The sequence below is a fragment of the Salvelinus sp. IW2-2015 genome, unplaced genomic scaffold (assembly GCF_002910315.2).
Source record: "Salvelinus sp. IW2-2015 unplaced genomic scaffold, ASM291031v2 Un_scaffold4909, whole genome shotgun sequence".
Taxonomy (NCBI): domain Eukaryota; kingdom Metazoa; phylum Chordata; class Actinopteri; order Salmoniformes; family Salmonidae; genus Salvelinus; species Salvelinus sp. IW2-2015.
The window spans coordinates 35,137-44,117 of NW_019946178.1; the positions used below are offsets into that span (position 1 = coordinate 35,137).

At 41.9% G+C, this 8,981-nt stretch overlaps 1 protein-coding gene across 1 annotated transcript in view; it reads right to left on the minus strand.

Annotated features, from left to right (window-relative positions):
- LOC112077774 (NLR family CARD domain-containing protein 3) overlaps positions 1 to 8,490 on the minus strand; it is a 39,492-nt gene extending 31,002 nt beyond the window's left edge. The window contains exon 1 of the mRNA XM_024144220.2: positions 7,936 to 8,490. The gene's annotated coding sequence lies outside the window, so the exon portion shown is untranslated. The remainder of the gene's footprint in view (positions 1 to 7,935) is intronic.
- Positions 8,491 to 8,981: the final 491 nt, after the last annotated feature.

Genomic DNA, 8,981 nt, shown 5'->3' on the forward strand with positions numbered 1-8,981 from the left:
AATGAGATGAGTAATCACTTATAAATCTATTACTGGCCAATCTTGGATTGACTCCCAATCTTCCACACTGAACGCGTGTCTCTGAGCTCTCAGTATCTCATGTCCAGAGTTCTACGCCATCACCGCATTCCACAAGCGCCAACAGTGATGATGCTGGGACTCACTATATTATCATCCGTGTCAGGAGTCATACCCCAACTCTACTACCCCGCTTCACAAGCCGAGTGATGAATCGGTACTGGCAAAACCGGCTCACCAGTTATTACCTCCTGTGAGTGCAGGGTTGCTTAGATCCTATCTACCAAAACAGACCTCTATCACATGCGCCCTGCTACAGACCTGATGCTGACAGGCACTTGGACCATCCACCTATATTCAACTCGGTCTTGGTGGTCAAACGGTGTCTCCCGCTCTGGACTCACTGACGGACTCCAGTCAGGATAATGCTCCACCAGCCAACCCCAACCTCCCATCTCACTCTCGCATGGTTCCTGTACTAATCACTTTGGGAACCCTTACTTGGATGAGGCATCGCCAGCCCAGATTCGCCGACTTAAGACATGCCCACTCTCTCATTAAATCCGTAAACTATGTAGCAGCAGGTTTTGTCCGGGCAGTTTCCCTCGACTGTTACCTTCGATTATAATGGTGTTTATACTGGCTTATGGTTCTTCAACAGAGATAGAGTAGTTCTCATGACACTACTCTTCGGTTCACTATATATCCAACCTCTTACTCAAAGGTGTTTGTGGTGGAGCAATCCCTACTGGGATGGTGGGTTACCTAGTCGTATCCACACTAATCATGCTGCGATTGTACATCACCTGGTTTCAATGATTGTTTTTCCATAATGAGCAACTATGGATATCTCTCTCATCATCACTCAATACCTAGGTCTACTCCAATGTATTCACAATCCTACCATACTTTGTCTGTACATTATTCCTTTAAACATTTTAATTTTCGCCCGCCGAGAACCTCCCATCTTACTCTCTGCTCCAGTAAGCTCTAGGCGACCAATTCTCATAGCTTTTAGCCGCGTACCCTTATCCTACTTCCTCCTCTGTTCCTCTGGTGATGTAGAGGTGAATCCAAGGCCCTGCCAGTACCTGGCTCCACTCATATTCCCCAGCGCTCTCTTTTGATGGACTTCTGGTAACGCGTAATAGCCTTGGCTTCATGCATGTTAACATTAGAAGCCTCCTCCCTAAGTTGTTTTGTTCACTGCTCTATGCACACTCTGCCAACTCCGGATGTTTAAGCCGTGTCTGAATCCTGGCGTTAGAAAGACCACTCAAAAACCTCAGATATTTTTCATCCCCAATTACAAGATTTCAGACAGAATAGCAACGGCCAAAGGGGGCCGGTGTTGCATCTACTGCAAAGACCCTGCCTGCAGAGTTTTGTCTTAAAGTTCCAGGTCTGTTCCCAAAACAATTTTGAAACTTCTAACTTTTTTAAAAATCCACCTCTCTAAAAACAGTCTCTCAAACCGTTGCCGCCTGCTATAGACCCCCTCTGCCCCAGCTGTGCTCTGGACACTATATGTGAACTGATTGCCCCCCATCTATCTTCAGAGTTCGAGGTGCTGCTTAGGCGTACCTAAATTTGAACATGCTCAAAACCCCAGCCACCCACTACAATCTAAGGCTTGATGCCCTCCAATCTCACACAAATTATCGATGAACCTACCAGGTACCCCCAATTCACGTAAACTCGGTACCCCTCATAGATATCATCCTAACAAACTTGCCCTTCCAAATACACCTCTGGGCTTGTTTCAACCAAGATCTCAGCGATCACTGCCTTCATTGGCCTGTATTCCGTAATGGTCAGCGGTCATAACGACTCCACTCATCACTGTCAAACGCTCCCTGAAACACTTCAGCGCAGCCAGGCCTTTTCTAATCGACCTGGCCGGGGTATCCTGGAAGGAATATCGATCTCATCCGCGTCAGTAGAGGATGCCCCTGGTCATTTTTTAAAAATGCCTTCCTCACCATCTTGAATAAGCCAAATGCCCCATTCAAGGAAATTTTAGAAACCAGGAACAGATAATAGCCCTTGGTTCTCTCCCTGACCTGAACTGCCCTTACCAACAGAAAAACTCTATGGCGTTCTCATTAGCATCGAACCGCCCCCGTGTAATATGCAGACTTTTCAGGGAAGCCAGACCAATATACACAGGCAGTTTAGAACAGCCCAAGGCTACTTTTTCAAGCAGAAATTTGCTCCTGCAACACAAATTCAAAAAAGTTCTGGGAACAAACCGTAAAGTCCATGGAAGAATAAGAAACAACCTCCTCCCAGCTCCAACCGCTCTGAAAGATAGGAAACCACTGTCAACCAACCCGACAAATCCACTATAATGAGAATTTCAATAAGCAATTTTTCCACGGCTGGCCATGCTTTCCATCTGGCTGCCCCGTACCGGACCACAGCACTGCCTCCCCTCTGCCTACTACGCTGCCCAAGCTTCCCCCCATTTCTCTTTCTCCCAAATACAGTCAGCTGATGTCGCTAAATGAGCTGCATAAATCTGGACCCCGTTACAAATCAGCCGGGCTAGATAATCTGGACCCTATTCTTTCTAAAACCTATTGCTTGGAAATTGTTTGCACCCCCTATTACTAGCCTCTTCAACCTCTCTTTTCGTGTCGTCGAGATCCCCAAAAGATTGGAAAGCAAAGCTGCGGTTATCGCCCCTCCTTCAAAGGGGGGGACACCCTTGACCCTAAACTGCTACAGAACCTATATCGCTATCCTTATAAACCCTTGTCCTTTCTTAAGGTCTTCGAAAGCAAGTTTCAACACACAGATTACCGACCATTTGCGGAATCCCACATCCACATCCTTCTCCGCTATGCAATCTGGTTCAGAGCTTGGTCAATGGGTGCACCCTCAGCCCACGCTCAAGGTCATAAACGACATCGTAACGCGCCATCGATAGGAAACAATACTGTTGCAGCCAGTATTCATTGACGCTGGCCAAGCTTTTTGACTCTGTCCCAAACTCCCCACATCCTCATTGGCAGATCGACAGCCTTGGTTTCCTCTAATGATTGCCCTCGCCTGGTTCACCAAACGTACTTCTCTGATCGAGTTCAGTGGTGTAATCGGGGGGTCTGTTGTCCGGGCCCTCCCTGGCAGTCTCTATGGGGGGTGCCCAGGGTTCTAATTCTTGACCGACTCCTCTTCTCTGTATACTCATGAAATGTCGGCTCCTTGCTTGCTGGTGATTCTCTGATCCACCTCTATCGCAGACGAACACTATTCTGTTTATAAGCTTCTGGGCCCTTCTTTGACACTGTGGTTAACAAACTCTGCAGGCGAGCTTCAATTGCCATCCAACTCTCCTTCCGTGGCCTCCACTGCTCTTAAATACAAGTAAAAACCAAATTGCATGCTCTTCAACCGAATCGCTGCCTGCCCTGCCCGCTGTCCACATCACTACTTGGACGGTTCTGACTTAGAATATGTGGACAACTTACAAATACTAGGTGTTCTGGTTAGACTGTAAACTCTCCTTCCAGACTCCACTCAAAAGCAATCCTCCAATCCAAAGTTCAAATTTAGAATTGGCTTCCTATTCCGCAACAAGTCTTTTACTCATGCTGCCAAACATAACCCTGTAAAACTGACCATGCCTAACCAATCCTTCGACTTTCGGTATTGTGCATTTACAAAAATAGCCTCCAAAACCCTACTTCAATAAATTGGATGCCAGTCTATCACAGTGCCATCCGTTTTTGTCACCAAAGCCCCATATACTAACCCACACTGCGACGCTGTACACTCTCGTTGGTGCTGGCCCTCGCTTCATACTGTCGCCCAACACACTGGTTTCCAAGGGTCATCTACAAGACCTCCTGCCTAGGTAAAAAGTCCCCCTTTGCTCTGCTCGCTGGGTCTACCATAAGCAGCACCTATCTGTAGCACGCGCTCCAGCAGTTATATCTCTCCTAGTCACCCTCCAAAACCAATTCTTCCTTTGGACGCCCTCTCCTTCCAGTTCTCTGCTGCATGCCTGGAAACGAACTACAAAACATCTCTGAATTTGGAACACCTATCTCCCTCACCTAGCCTTAGCACCAGCTTTGTCAAGCAGCTCATTAGATTACTGCACCTGTAACATAACCCATCTAACAATTTTAGCCCAACCACTAACCTCTTTACCTATGTTTTATTTTATTAATTTATTTTGCTCCTTGCACCCCATTCTTTTCTGTCTCTACTTTGGCACTTTCTTCCGCTGCAAAACCACATTCAGGGTTTTTTTTTTAGTTTTTATGTTTACATATGATAGTAGTCAGTTTATATATCTGGCCTTTTATATTTTTATTTATTTATTTTACTTTATTTATACATATATTTGTTTGCCTTCACACTCCCTTATCTCACATCACTTGGCTCCATTGTTATAGACCTTATTTTTTTTTCACTGTATTATTGACTATATGTTTGTTTTACTTCCATGTGTAACATGTGTTGTTTGTATTGTGTGAAGCGTGCTTTTGCTTTTCGTGGCCAGTTGTCGCATATTGTAAATGAGAACTTTCCACTGTTGCTATCCTCGGTTAATAAAGGTTAAATAAAAAAAAACATTGAAGATTCTAAAACAAATCAGTGCACTGTCACCTATCTCTGCGAGGAAGGAATTCCATGTAAGGTAAGTTGAGGCGCATTATAATAGGGGTTTATTTATTACAAAAGCATTATGGTATAACCTGACAATGACAGAGAACTAGATATGTACTACTTGGGCACTCTCATTCTAGAAGAAACCAGTAGTTACCTGCTGCTAGGGTATTTAGACATTCAGTAATAGAGATCAATAGTAATTTTCTGTTCCTCACTTTTCTCTTTTCATCTTCAGATTGATATTTTTCAGTTAAGTTTCTTGCTCTAGTGTTTATTCTACGCGTAATATTTTATTTAGTCGTTGGCTCTATGCTCACCGAGTATAATTCAGTTAGTACTTGGGCTAGTGTTTCATCGTAAATAATATATAATCTGCCTCCTCTCCAGAGAAATCTGAGTACTTGTCTAGGTTTTAACACAGTAATAATATATATCTATTCATCGTGGACCTCACTATACAGTAGAATGCAGTACTGTATTAGCTAGGCTTCTATACACGCTCGGCAGGTGAGTGAGGATATAGGTTAAGTGCAATGGCTACACTCGACCCAGAACAATACTAGATAGATACTTCTAGGTTTTTAATACAGTCAAAATGATAAAATGTCAAGAGATCTCTACATTAGAAATGGTAAAATATTTAACATCATTCCACAACAAGAGGTTGAGCGTTAAGCCGAGTGGTGGAAGTTGAACACTGGAGGGCATGCCTAGGCACGCCGAGTTAACGATTATTCCTCAAAAACAGTGAACCTTATCATTGATCCAGAACTCTACAGGTTCTTCTCACTGACCCAAAAATATATTTATAAACTTTTAGTTGTTCCTATATGAAGGAAGTGATAGAAGCCTTTTTGGTTCCAATAAGGAACGCTTATTTTTAAGAGTGTAATAGATAAACTATGTTTTTCTTTTTGATTCTTTAACTATCTACATCAATGTTATTTCAAGTTGTTCCTTTGGAGCGCAACATCACATTGTTAATATAATAATCGCTAATTGGCGTGGCTATAAATTGGCAAGTGAAGGCATCTGCGGGAGTAATATGTGTTCGATGAATATGAAAATTGTATTGCAACGTTGTCGGCAACATTCCTGGCAAGGGACTTGATGCCTAACTATGGCAAAAGGCTTATTTTAGAGTTGTTAAATGGGTGTGGAAGAGTGTGTTTGATATAACGGTATATTGTTCCCAATTCTGCTTGTAACAAAACGATCACAATTGGGTTTAAATAACAAAGATTCATTCTATTATAAGACAATAATAGAGTAGGCAAAAAGTGGTCCGTGTCGATGTAAAAATTCTAATCAATGTCTTACACTTAGCAACGAGTACGTAGGTGCCGTGGACCCCTGCAGTACCTCCACAGAACTTGGATTGAGAACCCCCTGCAGTACGCGTCCAGCGCCAGGATTGAAGAACTGCGTACTCCACAGACTCCGATTGAGAACCCTGCAGTACTCCTCAGACCCGCGGATTGAGATCACCCTGCAGTACCTCCACGATCCCCGGAGTTGAGAAACCCTGCAGTAACCTCCACAGACCCCCGGGATTGAGAACGCCCTGCAGTACCTCCACAGACCGCCGGGTCTTATTTTGGAAATAACTTAATAAATTCGTCATAAAATTGTCATCTCACTCTTAGCTCTGGTGTCATGTCCCCCAGAGAGACTATTTTAGAGGCGGGCCCCCCTCCCTCTTTCCTCACCAGAGAGACTCATTTAGAGCACTGTCCCTAACAGAGATCCCACATCGTTGGTTGTGGTTAACAGCAGTGACGAACCTAATTCTGAAATGTCAATTGTTCTCATTTAAAATTCATTACCTCTTTGAGAAATAACATTTACTAAACAGATCATAGAACAGTCAGATGATTTTTAATGGCATCACAATGAAGCATGTCGTTGTGACATTTCATCTCCATGGTAAACTGTCAATAATAATAATATAAGTCACTGTTTGTTAAGGTAGTTATAGACAAGTACGCAACAATAATAATCAATAAATAACAACAATTATAATAATAATAAGTACTGTTTTGTTAAGAGTAGTTATAGACAGTAACAGCAAACAATAATAATAATAATGATAATAAATCTAATAATGAGTCCGCACTGTTTGTTAAAAGGTAGTTATAGACAGTACCAGCAAAAATAATAATAATAATAATAATAATTAAGTCACCTGTTTGTTTAAGGGTAGTTCTAGACAGTACAGAAACAATAATAAATAATAATAATAATAATACATAATATGAGTCACTGTTTGTTCAGGGTAGTTATAGACAGACAGCAACAATAATAATAATATTAATAATAATAAGTCACTGTTTGTTTAAGTAGTTCTCAGACAGTACCGCAACACAAGACCATGTCTCATAATTATGTGTATTCGCTAACAGTAAGTTTATTGTCTTTGAGAAATATATTTTTAACAACTTTCTTCTTTTAATTCACTACATTTCCTAAAGAAAATAGGAACTTTTACTCCATATCTTTTCACTGACACCCAAAAGTAACTCGTTACATTTGAATGCTTAGCAGGACAGAAAATGGTCCAATCACTACACTTATCCAAGAGAACATTCTTGGTCATCCTACTGCCTCTAGACTCACTAAACAGAGAACATCTCCTGGTCATCCGCTTCCTGCCTCCTGAACACGTTTGCGATTTCCGTTCCCCGGGTGAGCAGAGTTTTACGCATTTAATACCATTCCTCATTGGTCCTTAAATAAAAATGTCCACGTCCCCTGTAGCACCGGGACATGCAAACTGAACTTCCCACTGTTCGGCAAGTGCACTGAGACACGAGTTCTAAACCCCAGACGCGTTTCTTCAAGACATCTCTCTTACAATTATTTTTGATAAACATATAATTTACTGGAACCACCAGTTTAGCTGTGGTTTACTGTCGGACTTTTAATGAATTGTAAGCAGGCTACAAACGCCAAAAGGTTTTAATTTGCAGAATGTTAATTTGTATGCCTCAAATATTAAACTGTCTTAAAATATTTGATGATTAGTTGAATCAGGTGTGTAAGTGCTGGTAAGAACAAAAGGATTGAGAAACCCTGAGATAAACATAAAACCATATAATTGAAAAGCTCCTCCACCATCTTTACCAGACGTTTTACTGATAACATGTCGGCCTACTGATTAGTTTACACTTTGAAAACTGCTGTCTGTCAGCAACTCAGCTCCAGTAGCAGTTCTACTAACTAGTAATATCTCATTCCAGGTATTCATTCTCTTACTCTGTTCATTAGAATTAACTATTGTTCAGAAATACTTACTTTATTTTTTACTTCTCTCCATGTAGTGTTTTCTGCTCTGTCGTCTCAAAATGGATCCTGTACAAAAGAACAACTTGACTTTCTGTTTCAGCTCAGCCGTCTCCCCATCCTGATAATAAAGTGTTTTATTGGTATCTACCACTAGATGGCAGTAAACACCTGCTGTAACTAGACTTTACAACTATGTGTTCTGTTTCATACTGGCAGTGTCACAGAGGAGGAGTGCTGATCTAGGATCAGGTCCCCCCCTCCATGTAATCTGATTCATTATGATCTAGGATCAGGTCCCCCATGTCCATGTAATCTGATTCATTATGATCTAGGATCAGGTCCCCCTCTCCATGTAATCTGATTCATTATGGTCTAGGATCAGGTCCTCCTCTCCATGTAATCTGATTCATTGTGATCTAGGATCAGGTCCCCCTCCATGTAATCTGATTCATTATGATCTAGGATCAGGTCTCCCCTCTCCATGTAATCTGATTCATTATGATCTAAAAGGCTAAACTGATCCTAGATCAGCTCTCCTACTCTTTATGAATACTGTCACTGGTGACTCCTCAAGATGAGGCTCATGATTTATAAGTTATATTCTTTAAGAATCAATTAGTATCGTTCATTGATCTGCTTTGCCATGAACAGATCTGTGAGGTCTTAACTTAAAGGTTCTATATTGACCTGATGGTCATTTTAATGGGGTTGAACATCCATCCCATCAGATTGTGTAAAGGATTTTATGAGTTCAGAAAAATAGTGACTTGGAAGCATCTCTCTGACCTCACCCTGCTGAAACACACTCAAGTAAAGACCACATAGATACAGTTATATGTCTGTTTCTACCCACTTTTACAGCCAATGTATGGAATCAGCAGAATATACAGACTAGTTAACCACCTCCCAGTAGATGGACCCCACACATCTTCAGTAACCGAGTATTCCAGACACTCTCTTCTTATGAACCAGTTACCATTAAATGAAGGTTTTTGGACCGAAAACCTGCTGCTACGGTAGGATTCCAGGCTAATCTGGGCTGGCACCTCTGTTCC